Source organism: Suricata suricatta, chromosome 3 (assembly GCF_006229205.1).
Source record: "Suricata suricatta isolate VVHF042 chromosome 3, meerkat_22Aug2017_6uvM2_HiC, whole genome shotgun sequence".
In the NCBI taxonomy this organism is placed as follows: Eukaryota; Metazoa; Chordata; class Mammalia; order Carnivora; family Herpestidae; genus Suricata; species Suricata suricatta.
This window is the reverse complement of record NC_043702.1, coordinates 5,322,488-5,337,011: the sequence shown is the minus strand read 5'-3', so window position 1 is coordinate 5,337,011 and position 14,524 is coordinate 5,322,488. Positions and strand designations below refer to the sequence as shown.

General features: G+C 50.0%; 2 long non-coding RNA genes across 2 annotated transcripts in view; one reads left to right on the top strand and one right to left on the bottom strand.

Annotated features, from left to right (window-relative positions):
• LOC115286310 overlaps window positions 1–816 on the bottom strand; it is a 1,993-nt gene extending 1,177 nt beyond the window's left edge. The window contains exon 1 of the long non-coding RNA XR_003905988.1: window positions 464–816. This is a non-coding gene — a long non-coding RNA (uncharacterized LOC115286310). The remainder of the gene's footprint in view (window positions 1–463) is intronic.
• LOC115286309 overlaps window positions 638–14,524 on the top strand; it is a 16,619-nt gene continuing 2,732 nt past the window's right edge. Inside the window, exons 1-3 of the long non-coding RNA XR_003905987.1 lie at window positions 638–749; window positions 1,123–1,254; window positions 13,489–13,656. This is a non-coding gene — a long non-coding RNA (uncharacterized LOC115286309). The remainder of the gene's footprint in view (window positions 750–1,122; window positions 1,255–13,488; window positions 13,657–14,524) is intronic.

Genomic DNA, 14,524 nt, shown 5'->3' with positions numbered 1-14,524 from the left:
ATTAAATAAGCAAACACCACCAACAAGCAAAACAAGTACTACAATGTAAAAATATTTTTAAAAATAGACAACCCCCTCACATGCATAAATGAAAGATTGCACACAAAGAACGCACATCTTTTCAAGCTTCAATAGTAAATATTTTGCTACTATGTATTACATTGTGAGCTTTCTAGAGAACAATCTAATTTTGTCATTCTTGTAAAATACTTCTGTGCCTGCAACTTGTAGTGAAGAACTATAGCTTTTTTTTTTTTTGCTCACTTGCTATCTTCCAGACATGTTTCTGAAATAATAAGCTATGTTACTTAATCCTCCCAGAAACATTATTAAATACAGTACTTAATGGATGAGAACCAGAGATCTAGAAAGATCAAGTAACTTTCCCCTGTGGAGGTAGAGTTTTGAATCTAAGAAGAAAGACCCTGTGGAAGCCAACCTCCAAGATGGCTTCCAATCATACCTGACTTTTAATATCCCATTGTTGTGTAGTCTTCTCCCAAACTCTGCCAGAATTGGTCTGTGTAAACCAGTAGATTATGGCAGAAGTGATGGTATGTGACATCCAAGGCTGGGTCATAAAAGACATTGTAGCTTCTGCCTTTGTGTGTATCTGGGATCATTCTCTCTGGGGATGGGCAGCTGCCATGTTAGGAGGAAACCCAAGAAGCTCTACAGAGAGGCCCACAGGATGGGAAACTGAGGTCTCCTGCCAGTGGCCAACAAGGAACTGAGGTTGGCCAAGCTGTGTGAGTGAACTGTCTTAGAACCAAATCCTTGAGATGGCCATAGACCTGGCCGAACCCTTGACTGAAGCATAGGAGAGACTCTGAGTTCAGAACCACCTAGCTAAGCAGCCTTCAAAGTCTTGAGTCATGGGAACTGTGAGGCCATAAATGTATATTGTTTTAAGCTACAAAGTTTTAGGGGCAAATTTTTTTTTACACAGCACTAGAAAACCAACACATTCTGCCACTCTCACATGAAAGCCAGCTCTCAAGACCACGGGGCAGCACTCCACAGTCTCCCACTACTATGAAATATGGCAGATAGGGAAACTTTCTGTGAGGGGAAAAAGCTGGGGGAGAGAAACAGATGTTAAGATATGACAATTTTAAATAGAATCATCAAGAAAAATCCATAGAGAAGATGACCTTTGAGGAAAGACTTGGAGGTGGTGAGGAAGCAAGCCCACTGGTGATATGGAAAAGAACATTCCAGAAAGAAGGAGCCAGCAAGTGCAAAGGCCCTGAGGTGAGTGCACACCTGGCATGTTCAAGGACACTAGGAAGGGTCATATGGCTAGGGGAAGTGAGTGCAGGTACCAGAGTCGAAGATGAGATTCAACAGGCACCAGATCAGAGAGTGGCCCTACAGGCGATTTTCAGGACTTTGGCTTTTAGTTTGAGTGAGATGGGAAGCCCCTGGAGGACTTTGATCTGAGAAGTGACATCATCATTCAACTCATATCTAGTGTCTTCCTGCATCTGTAACAATAATTACTAAACAGAATTAAGCTAATTTTAGTTAACTGATGGCTATGTGCAGGCATTACATAACATATGTGCTTTTATTAAAGGTGTTCAGAGGACATCTATGAGCATTCCCATTCTATAGGTGGAAAAACTGAGTCTTAAGGAGGTAAAGTGGCTCACATACTGTCCACAGCAAGTCAGTGCGGGAGCTCAGGTCAGAACCTAGAAGTCTCGATTTCCCGATTAAGCAGATACTGTTAATAAGACTAGATGTCAAACATGGCAGTGATTAATAAAACTGAAGTATTCCTCCTCAGTCCTGTGAGACTCAGCCATGAGCTCCTTGACCAACCCTGCCGTTGACTGTTGGTGTGCCATCCCCGGGGGGGCTGTGCGGGCCTGTGGAGAGGGGACAGGCTGGTGCCATGTAGACTTACATTTATCACCAGAACACTGGCTTCTCTCCCAAACCAATAAAGAGCCTGCTCTTCCCTCCGTTTCTGTGACAATCAGGCTTATTGTAGGAATCATGTAGCATATGACAAGTACTAAATTAGTATGAAGATCTGTGATTTCCTTTTAATCATGCTTTAAAATCTAAAATCTGAACTTACACTTATTGTTTTTTAGATAATTTATTCCAGTATTCCATAAGGTGGAATAGATTTTAAGTGTCCTACGGCTTCTGAGTAAAAGGAATTAGGTTTGTGTTTTCTTTTTTAATGACATCTCAGACACTGTTGGATTTTGCCCAAGTCACGCCACTGCTCTAAATAATGGGAACCGTCCTAAAGACAGATCCTTTCTCTCACAACCATGAGCATTGAATATATTCATCCCTCAGTGGCCAGAGAGAGATGTAAGAATAGAGATTCAAAAAGTGATTTTGTCACAAAGCAGACCAGTGACATTCTCTTGATGGGGTTCTCTTTTTCTCAAATGGATGTAACCAGTCACACATGACCATCAGGGACAAATGCAATCCTATCTGGGCCTGATCCAGTTTCTTATTATACCCTCACATTAGGGCTTGGGTTCACCGAGCACCTTGAGCCATTATTTTCAAATCAATCAGTGGTTGCCCGGATCATAATACAAAGCTTTCAAGGGACGATGTTCACTAAGCCAAGACATCACACTTGAAAACATGTAAGAATTCCCAGGCAAGAAATATGTAATGGAGGAAAACAGATGTCAGAAACTATTTAAGGACTCAGTCATAGCGTAATATTTTGCAGATTTTTTTCTCTTAGAAAGAAAGGAAGATGTCTCTTTGTTACCTCCTAGTGGAGAAGAATTTTTCATGGAAGCCTAGTTCAAGGAGAGCCTTTGCGGGTCAACCTTTTAAAATAAAGGAAGAACACTTGGGTCCTTGTGATGAATGCCTGCGGAATCACACCGGTCCCAAAGCTTTGTCCCAAGGAGTGAAGGGGAGGTAGAGGGACAGGCAGACGCTTCCCCAGCCTTTCTGTGCTTCCTCACGTCGTGTGCCTTTCCCAGTGGTCTATGAGGTGGTGCTCTGGGCATCATGTCTGACATAGAAGGATACGGATAAAGAAAGGAGATTCAGACCCCAAGGCTGGGGCTGGAGCCATAGGTGGGGTGGGGGTAGTCGGGAGGGGCCGGAGCTGGCGTCACCACTCATGCAGCGGCTGCGGGGCCATTCATCTCTTAGGTCAAGTCAAGGGGGAAATAGAAGATGGGCTAGGTGCCCGTCGTGTCGGCAAGAGGCCATCGAAGTCAGCTGGCAGAGCCTGACGAGGAGGCCAGATCTGAGGAGGGTTCTGCTTGTGCAGTTGGCTGGAAGTTCTGGCCAAGTCAGTGTGGCCTGGCAGGGTGTCCTGCCAGACTCAGTGCTACCTGGTGCTCTGTTCCCTCTACACCTCCCTCCCCACCTATTTCCATGGGTCGTCCATACCACACCTGTGCACCTTCTGGGCTGTTCGGTACCTCTTTGTCTTTACTTATTCAACACTCTTCAGCCTTGTATGACAATCTTATTCAAGAGGTATTGATCGAGCTTTCCCGGGTGCCAGAGAGCGTTCCAGATGTTGAAGATCCATGGTGGAGTTTCACTCTTATGGGTGGGTGTGACCTGATGAACAGGGGACCTGCAGGTAATTATATCCTTGCGACCTGTACTACGTGCTAACACGTGACGGCCACGTAAGTCACAGAGGAAGGCAAGGGGGTGCATGGGGGGAAAGGGGCCGTCGTGGGAAGGGCAGACTGGGCTGTTCCACTGGGCAGGAGGACAGCAGGTCAGGGAGCATCCTGAAAGGCCCATGTTGCAGAGAGAGTGAAGAGATTGAAGGAGGTGGGTGCGAGGGTCTTGTAGGCCCGGGGGAGGCGTTTGCAGTGGCTTCAATGTAAGCGAAGTCCCTAACTTCTGCTTTCTGCTTGTCACCTTCCTGGAAGGGGCTGAGTCACTCTTCAAGACTCCCCAGAGGCCTGGCCCCTCTTCTGTGATCACTTGTGGGGGGGCACGCCCAGGAGGCGGGCTCCTGGAGTGGAGGATTCCGCCCTGCTCACTGTTACGGGCACAGTGTCCAGTGGCACATGGCCATCAGTGGCACTCACTGTTGTGGACGGAGGGACCAAGTGAATGAAGGTGTGACCGCTGAACAGAGGACAATCTCCACGACCTCCAGCCATTCAGCAGAATAGGGGTCGCTGGATGTGGCCCTTGGCTCTGACACGCTGCCTGGGAAGCCAACGTGATCACCACCCCTCCTCCAGAGAGGCCTTACCGGAGACAGCTCTCCCCAGCAAGTCCGTGCAGCCTCGGACGCTCAGGATCGTCACCCTGGTGGCAGAGGGGAGCTGGGGGGTCATGTGCTCGCCCCGGCTGCTCTGTCCACCGCGGCCGGCTGCTTTCCTGCCCCGTGAGTGTGTGCGCACGGATTGCACACTCCTCCCCGCTTACGGGGGAGCAGAAATCTACTTGAGAATATATATGACTTTGTAATGCATACCGTGTTTTCAAGCTAAACTGATTGATCTTGGATTAAGTGCTATTGTGCTTCCAGCACTGCATACTATCTTTGAGACACAAACACACACACACACACACACACACACACACACACACACACACACGTGGTAATTATGACAAGAATCAGAAACTGCACTGCGAAAACCCAAGCGAAAAGGTCTGGATTTACTGACGTGATTGTCGCACGTCACTGCTGGGCCAGAAAACTGGGTATGGCGTGAACTCTTCCTACGCTCTTTCATAAATCAGGGTGTCTGAGTATTTTCACGGACAAGAAGCATTCTGAAGGGAGCACCTGGGGGGCTCAATCAGTTGAATATTCGACTACGGCTCTGGTCCTGATCACGCGGTTCATGAGTACAAGCCCCACATCGGGCTCTGGGCTACAGCTCGGAGCCTGGAGCTGCATCCGATCCTGTGTCTCCCTCCTTCTCTGCCCCTTCCCTGCCCGTGCTCTGTCTCTCTCTGTTTCTCAGCAAGAAATACATGTTTAAGAAAAACATTCTGAAGGGTGATATATTTGTAATTATAATATGCAAGTAATTTGGGGTTTTTTTTTTGTTTCTCTGTATTTTCTGATTTCTCTCCCTTTCTGCATTTCTCTCCCCTTTTGAGAGGGAGAGACACAGAGCATGAGTGGGGGAGGGGCAGAGAGAGAGGGAGACACAGAATCAGAAGCAGGCTCCAGGCTCTGAGCTGTCAGCATAGAGCCTGACACGGGGCTCGAACCCACCAACTGAGATCATGACGTGAGCTGAGGTCGGATGCTTAACCGACTGAGCCACCCAGGCACCCTGACAGTCAGTTTTTAAACTCTGCTGGCACCAATCCTAATTACTTCAAAACAAGTTATGTAACGCTGTGGTTTTTGCGTTTGCAAGCCTGCACGCCTGGCTTGTAATTCATTGCACGCTTTGGATTTCGGCCTCTCTGTTTCTCCCAGATCACAATCACTAGCGACCCAGATAAACGCTTTAGTTGTGTTACTGTCTGTTCTTCTCGGTGGATGAGAGGAATCCTGGGAGATGTGAAGATCTGCCTTCTGATTCCTGACGTGTAGACGTGAGGGACCCAGGTTCTGCACCTCTCAGGCGATAGAAACAGAAGTAATGACTGCGGGCTAGAAAGACAGCATTTGGGACGAATACCAGGGAAGATAATGGTTATCTGAGTAAGTGCAGTATCGCCGGCTTGCACCCCCCTCTTAGCTCACATGTCTCTGGCGCAGTGTTCTCAGCAGCAGAGTGCACGGCCCGCGGGGAGAGCCGGGGCAGCGGCTGTCTGACCTCCATACCTTCACAGAGGTGGGTGCCCCTCCAAGCGTCCCCAGCCTGCCACAGGGGGCAGTGGGCTCTAGTAGTTGATCATTTAAATATATTAAAGCCTGAGTCCTCAGTCCAGCTGTCCAGGGTAGTTTTATCTGCTACTAGTTGGATCTGCTGCCTTAGGGCTCCGTTCTTTCCCCCTATCCGCCAATGCTTGCGGGTTAGAGGGGCGCTAGGACCTCCACCCAATGTCACGTTTTATTGCCCAGTCTGTCCGCCATGACCTTTGACACGTGATCCTCGTCAAGGTCTAGTCAGTGAGGGCATCCACACAGGGTACTCAGTTTCTACAGTCCCTGGTGATGGCAGTCTGGCTTGTGAAGGGACACCCAGGGCATCTTCAGAACCACTTGACCTGCAAACTGGGGGGCAGTCGGAGGCTCCCAGCCCCTCAGACACCGCCATGCGCATTCCACTTGCTTCCTCCACTTCCAGAAGCTTCTCAAAGGATAGAGCCTTGAGATAGTGATGAGTTGTTGAGACCGTCTGGGTGTCATGCGTGACAACCCAGTTAAGGCCTCTGTGTCAACGTTGAGGATTCCAGTGGACAGGTGCAGAGGTCACGTGGAAGAGCTCTGAGTTCAGCCCACTGGCCGCTGGGATTTCTTCTTGCCCGAGAGGCTCCAGCAGGAGCATGTGAGGGATACTGGGTTTCTGCCCCTCCAGGAGCTGGGACCCGAATCCTAGGGCACTGTCCCTACCTGTTGTCTCTGCCACAGCATCTCAGACACATCCAGACCCAGTGGTGGCTCCGCTCGGGGGGTGCCCAGAACCTCAACCTGCTTCACTAGTAGCTTTGGTTTCTCAAGGGCGCCTTGCTGCTCTGATCCTCGGTCCCATGCATACTCTTTATCAGGTGACAGAAGGGACAGAGGCATGTGCCAGGTGGGGAAGACAAGTCCCCTGAACCCCCAAATCCCCACAAAGGCTTGCACCTTTTCTCGTGCCTGGGGTTGGATAAACTTGTGCCTTATCAATCACAGCTTCTGGGACGTCTCGGGTCTTACCCCAACAGACGACTTCCAAAAACTTCACAGCCGTGCCTGGGCCTTGGGTTTTCTGGGGGTTCACACCCATCCTCTAGCTCACAGCTGTTCCAGCAAAGCCCACGGGGTGTGTGGTAGCAAGGGGAGGTCTTCCCAAGTTGACGTCATGTCATCGGCATAATGGGCCCATTTCACTGATGTGAGGGAAGCACAGAGACGGGCCCTAGGCTCCCGTGACATGTGGTGGGGCTGTGCAGGTGACCTTGGGAAGGCGCCTGAGAGGTCCATCCGTGCCCTTCCTACACGCAGGCAAAGTGATCTTCTGACTCAGTAATGAGTATATGCTGCCCAGTAACTCATACACTGAAAAAGGCATTTGCTAAGTTCAGCCTGGCGTAGTTCACTCCTAGGACCGTGGCCGAGGCATCCAAGATGGTGGCCATGTTGGGTACAGCCACATGGGGGGGGGTGCTACCTTGTTCAGTTCCCGGTGGTCCGCCGTCATCCTCCACGAGTCACCTGGCTTGGTTTTCACCAGCCATGCCAGGCTGTTGAAAGCACTTTGGGCAGAGGGTCCCGTGCCCACTCAGTGTGGTTCTTGGATGGTCCCTCCTGGCTCCTTATGTGGGCAGTTCACCTTGTCTGACATCATCACCCTCCACGGGGGGGGGCAGGCTTACTGGTTCCAAGGTGACATTTCCCTCTGGCACTGGTTTTGGTTTTTCTAACCCAGAGGCAGAATTCACTGATGGGATTTGCAGGGTTTGACCTTATAAGATATGTGTGCCCATTATGCTCTCTGGTATATAGAGAGATTAAAAACCTCAAGGGATGGGGTGCCTGGGTGGCTCAGTCGGTTAAGCTTCTGACTCTTGAGTTCGGTTCAGGTCATGATCACATAACTTGTGGGATTGAGCTCCACATTGGGTTCTGTGCTGACAGCACATAGCCTGCTTCAGATCCTTTCTTTCTCTCTCTCTCTCTCTTTGCCCCTCCTCTGCTTGCTTTCTCTCAAAACAAATAAACTTTAAAAACTTAAAAAATAAAAACCTTGGGAGGCGCTTGGGTGACTCAGTCGGTTAAATATTGGGCTTCGTCTCAGGTCATGATCTCATGGTTCATGGGTCTGAGCCCTGCGTTGGGTTCTGTGCTGACAGCTCAGCCTGCTTCAGAATCTGTATCTCCCTCTCTCTCTGACCCTCCCCTGCTCACACTATCTCTCCCTGTCTCTCAAAAATAAGTAAAAAAGCATAAAAAATAAATGAATAAAATAAAATACAAACCTTGGGGTACCTGAGTGGCTCAGTTGGTTAAGCATCCAACTTTGGCTCAGGTCATGATCTCACTGATTGTGAGTTTGAGCCCCGAGTCGGACTCCGTGCTGTTAACACAGAGACTGCTTCAGATCCTCTGTCTCTCTGCCTCTCCGCTGCTCACTCGCTCTCTCTCTCTTTCCCTCTCTCTCAAAAATAAAATGAACATTTAAAAAATAAAATAAAATAAAATATGGTTCAAAATAAATAAATAAAAATTAAAAGCTCAGGGACAGAGAAAGAATGTGAGCTTTCTCCTAGGAGATTCTGAGGGTAATTTATATTTGTAATTTCCTTTTATATGAAGGGTCACATGGAACAGGGCACATCATCCATTTCACTATCCGTCACCATAACACCCTCCTCTTCTCTCTGCTCATTTTTCCTGAGATTCCACCTGCTCGTGTCCCAAGCAGGCATTCTCACCAGTGCTTGGACCTTAATCCCTGGCGGCTCGCATGCTCCTAGCTTCACACATGATGGGGGACGGTCTCCAATTTCTGATCCTGCTCCCCCGTGTCTGAGAGGACCCGAAGCACAGACAAGTGGGCATCGCACGTCCTTCTCCAACCTCGGCTCTTCTTGCAAACTTCTAGCTTGAGCTTCAGCCTCCAGTTAAGCATCGGCAGCCGGCCAAGCTGCCTACGGAGCAGCCAGCCCGCCATGGGGCCGATCATAGCTCTTCTTTGCCACAGAGCCCTCTGCGCCGTGGCTCCTACAAGCGCATGGAACCAGCCAGGGGACACTGGGCATCCCCATGCTCATGGCGATCCACAAGTATGGGACCTACGGGCTCTACATGGAGGTCTATGGCCAACTCCTGATTTCCCCAGGAGGCATCTCTTTCCCGAGACCCATTTCTTCAGTCTCCTGGCCAGCTCATCCTTGGTTGATTGGCATCCTCGAGAATCCGAGGGATTTCTGGAACTGGCCCCCAAACATGGAGGGCACGGAGAGAGGAGAGAAGCAGGACCGTGCAGACTGGTGGGCGGTGGGGGTAATAAGGGAAACTTGCACACGGGGCTTGTCTTGTGTGGCCGCGGGGATAGCAGAGCTCTGCACCTGCCCCCCCCCCCGCCCCTGTATCTTAAAGGTTCACACGAAGACCTTCCCTGAGTTCGGTCACGTGTACTGTCCGGAGGGTCAACAATGCACCACAATCTTAAGGCTGTCTCCTTGGAGAAGCTTCTGGGGTGGGGAAAGCAGGCGGAATGCACACCACAGGGGCTGGGAGACTGGATGACCCCGGTTGCCTGGGTCCAGCTTGTCAACTGATGGTCATGTCCGCTTGACGTCCTCCAACACAAGTACTTTGTCGTGTTATCCCACTTAAATATCACAGCAATGCTACGAGGTGGAAACTATGATCGTTCCCATTTTCCAAAGAGGACATCCGAGGCCAGAGCAGGTAAGAAACGTGCCCAATATCATGACCCGCTGAGCGGGGGAGATGGGAGTCTGGTTCCCAGGCCTGAGCCAACCCACCATGCCGTGGGGTTTTCATCGCCAGAGATTTTCTGGGAGGAGAAGTGAGAGGGGGATTTGTGGATGCCTCCCCAGCATATTACTCCCTCCCACTCCAACAAACTCCACTTTCCGTTTGGGCATCTGGATGGTGCTGAGAGAGACGAGTGTCCCTTCCTGTGAGGAAGAGCCTGGTCAGTTGGTCAGAACGTGACCACTAAGGACCTCGGGCTGCTTGAGCGCCTCACTGCGGGGCTTTCTGCCGTTGGCTCTGGCTGGCGGACACTGGCCAGCAGGAGGAGTGGAAGGCGTCACGTACTCAGTGGTGAAGGTTGGCGGGAAATCTCCTGGTCACACAGAACTTGAGGAGAAGGGCACCAGCCTTTCGGGGCAGAAGAGAGAAAACAGTTCGAGAAATCAGGCAGAGCTGAACCTTTGAACCACTAGAGGGAGCAGGGGAGCTGCAGGGGCAGCCGAGGGGGAGACACGGCTCCTTGCTCCCCCAACCTCCCACCCCTTGCCATGGACCCCCCCCCCCACTGTATAATAATAGCATCAGAACTGAGAAGAGCCACAGGCACGTGGACCCCCATCGTTACGGGGCGGCTGGCAGCCTAGCCGGTCGAGGGGAACCCGGGCCGGGGTCTAGGAGGGTTTGTGCCGCAGCAAGACCGGGGTTGTGAAGAGGAGCACGGCATCGCAGGAAAGGGGCTGTGAGCCGCTGGCCTCTCGGTTCCTCAGGCCGGTGGCACCGCCAGCTGCTTCTAGAAAGGCTGGCCACTCCCAGAAGACGATGAACAGCTTCACGTCTGTGAGGCTTCACCTGCGGTCGTTGTTGGCTTTTGTTCTGGGAAGACGGGCCTGGATGGACGGCAGCCCACTCCTGGGGCCGGCGCAGGGCTGGCCCGGATCCCACACAGCCCCAACACCTGGCTGCCATCACCTTCTCACCCCCTCACGCTCCCGTGTGGACGCGGGACAGGGGGCCCGCGGGTCCCCACACGCAAGCCAGACAGTCCCGTTTTGCTCCTTGCAGACCCACACCTGACGAATTAGGTTGGAGTCTGTCTTCCCCACCAGGGATGCTATCAAAGGAATCACCTCATTAGAAGGTGGGTCTCGGGACCTCGGTTTCACTAGGATTTCCGTAGTGCGGGTCAATGCGATGTGCCTTGTGTTTCGTAATGCAGGTGCCAAGCATCTTGAAACACACAGTCTTCATGATTTCAGCCTCACAAACATGTGCGACACAAACGGCTATCGAGCATTTTCCCCTAAACGTCTGCACCTTCCGACCACCTGTAGGGTTGCGGTCAAGGGGTGAGATGGACGCGCACGGCCACGCCCGCCTCCAGCAGCTTTAGACCGCGTGGCTCCAGGCAATGTCTTGACATTTTACACGGATACAAAGAAACTGTTCTTATCTTGGGTTCAACAAGCAGTAAGTGAAACAGAGACATTCTAATGGCGTGCTCAGCTTTTACGTGTTGGAACAAATGACATACATTATGGTTATTTTTAACAAGACTATGAAGATTAACTAAATCTCTTGACAGTGTAAGATATCCAAGTTCAAAGGCACGTGTAATATGCTTGCAAAGGTACGTTATAATTAGTGCAGAGAAGGATAATGAAAATTTTAAATAGAGTTTAAAGTCACAGACACATGTTAAGAATATAACCACAACTCATTCCTTGTAAAACTCTGTCCTAACATAGTTCTTGATTTTGACATTCTCCTGTGTGCTTTCCATTCTCGAGGATCTGCCAGAGTGGAGGGTGCAGAGAGCGTCCCTGGGCAGGGGAGGGGAACAAAGAGGGGGAGCGCACATCCTCACAGGGACCAGCCCTGAGCGGGAGGGACTCTGGTCACAGTGAAGGTGCTCAGTTACGCCACGAGAGGGAGCACGTGCCACGCAACATAAGTGCGTAGGGCTGGAATGGAAGGGGGAGAGATGGAGACTGAGACAGAGAGACAGACAGACACAGGGATAGAGCTGACACAGACCCAGAGACATATAGACAGAGGCGGACAGACAGAACCAGAGAGAGACAGAAAGAGAGAGACAGAGACAGACACACACAAAGAAGAGAGAGGCAGAGACGGACACACACAGAGAAGAGAGAGACAGAGGGACAGAGAGAGACAGAGAGCCACACAGAGGGATAGAGACCTCAAGACATAGAAAGAGAGACACAGAGAGAGAAATAGAGAGAGAGAGAGAGACACAGGGACACAGGGTGGGAGGGGGACAGTTGCAAGAGCCCCAGAACATGAGGTAACAGAAAACATCCACAGACCAGAAGAAAAGTCCCCTGTGATCTTAATGGAGTTGGATGGAGGCCCACGTGACTATTGCGAATCCTGTTGGCAATCCTCATGTCAAGGCTTTTTGCAAAAGATTTCTATGGAAAATAAGCAAAGCTATTATTACAGTAATACTGAGGGTTTATAACCTTAGATCATGTTGACAAAGATCATGGTATCAAAGTGGGGAATGGCCACTGTTTCCGTGGGTTGGTTGTAGTCAGGAATTATCATGAGTTTTTTCCTCTTTTACTTGGAAAATTAAAGACAGATATAAACACAACTCTGTTCACCTGAAAGTAAAGGCTAATTGAATTAAGAACAGAAAGTCTCGTCTTTCAAACATAAGAGAAAGAAAAAAAATATATGTAAAACTATCCCTGTACATCTCTCTCCCTTTCATGTTCTCTATCATCCATCTGTCAGCTATCATCAGCTATTATCTATCTATCATCTATTTATAAGCTATCAAAAAGATAAAAAATGAAGAGAACTGTGAGTCCCCAAAGAGAGAAAGTGTGAAACCCCACGGCAAGAATGAGTGAAAAAGAATTATTTGAATCCCATAATTTAAGAAACAAGACTGAGATCAGATTTGAAAGAAAATTAGCAGTTTCTCGCTTATAATAAGGTGCACCTGAAGCAAAACATGGTGGCAGCGGACAAACGCAAGAATGAAAGGTGGGCAAAGACATCCGGCGAGAGGGACAAACCGGAAGTTGGGAAAATTGACGTCAGGCACGTGCACTTCTCTGTCCTCAGGTGCTGGTGGGTCCTGTCTATTCTCAGGGCTCTAGAACTATCACAGGCCAGTGACTCGCCCATTTGCACCTGCCCTAACCCGTACAGCTAATTGACTTCTTGTGTCTCTTGGGGACAAAAAAGTGAGCCTGTGCAGATCTCTTGATCTGGTCCGCTAAACCTTGCTGCCCGGAGTCTTTCCTATTTATTCATTCAGCGCACACACGCACGCACGCACGCACACACGCACGCACACACGCACACACGCACGCAGCTTATCTTTCCCAGACAGAGACTGAGAGCTGACTAGATGACACTCATCCACATTCATACAATTCACATTTTCATGGGAAAGATAGATAATAAGAGAATGAACAAATTAGCAAGATAATTTCAGATAGTGATAAAACTATAGCATAGGGAAGTCCAGGACCAAACAAACAAAAAAAAATGTGCTGTGCTTTTCTTTTCTAAACTTCTAATGATTCTGTTGGGATGGGTTCCCCTAAGTGGCACTGGTGGGACAGAGTGTACAGATTAGGCTGCCTAGGAAGACCTCTCTCAAGAAGCTATGTTTAGGCTGCCAATGGAGAAGCCCTCATTCATTTGCTTATTCAAATAGGGAAGACACGAGCTTGCAAAGGAAGGGAAACAGAGGGACAAAGGCCAGCCTGTGGGAATGAGCTGGGCATGGACACTGGGCTGGAGGAGAGTAGTTGGAGATGAGATCAGAGAGTTAGACAAGATGAGGTCTTGTTGGCCTGCGATCTATGTATCAGTCAGCAAAAAAATCTAGGTTAGGCTGCAGTAATAAACAGCCCCCAAATTTCGGTGGTTTACAATAAAGGTTAATTTCTTGTTCATTTCTTAACTTTACTGAGGTCAACTGCTATCACCCTCACCGTGGAATCCATGGTGGCAAGATGGCCTCCGGCCTTGGAATGAAGCAACACAAAGCATTGTCACTGAAATCTTCCACCTGTGGTGACACATGTCACTTCTGCCACATTTCATTGACAAGTCCTGCAGCTCAACCAGTGTCAGAGAAGGTAAGCATGCTCAGCGGGGAGAGGAGACTGCTTGCAAACAGCCTAAGCAATGACTGTACCCAGGTAAAGATTTTGAGTTTTGTTCTAAAGCAGTAGGAAAATATTGGAGTATTTGGAGCAGTGATGGACACGATTTGGCATAGGTCTATACAAGATACTGTGAGGAGTAGCTCTGGGGAGGGTGTGGGACGGGTGGAGGACAGGAGGCAGGGGGGCTCCCAGGAAGTGGACAGGGGGCTGCCTAGCCTGGGGCGGCGGCCAGGAGGGGCAGCACATGGGATGTCTATTGAGCTGAAAATCAGGAACCTGGAGCCCACTCTGACCGCCGTCTCTCGCCTCTGTCCTCTGATCCACTACCAACACGGAGTTCCAGTCCATCTGATCTAGCTCCGGCCTGTGCAGCTTAAGCTTCTCATCTGGTCTCTCGCCAAGGTCTCTGTGTAACCCCTGACCGTCTCTGTGGGGTGCATGACTTGTCTTAGCGTGGACATGAGATCCCCTGCCTCCCTCTTGTGTAAAGCCCCTCGCTGCTCCCAGGATAGTCTCCCAAATCTGCAGTGTGGAATCTTCGTCCACACTCATCTGCAGCCCCTGCCCCCAGCCCCAACCCCGCGGCCCCCGGTCCCCTTACAAGCGCCTCGACCTGGGCTCTTCCTCTCAGCCCTTCACACCAGCTCTTCCTCATGTGCACAGTTCCTCACCTCTCCCTGCTGGGGCACACATGCACACACGCACACACAGTCACACATGCACAGTCACACACAGTCACAATGTGCACACACACTCACACAATGCACATACATATGCACATGCACAATCACATGCATGCACATAGTTAAACACACATTCACAATGTGCACACACACTC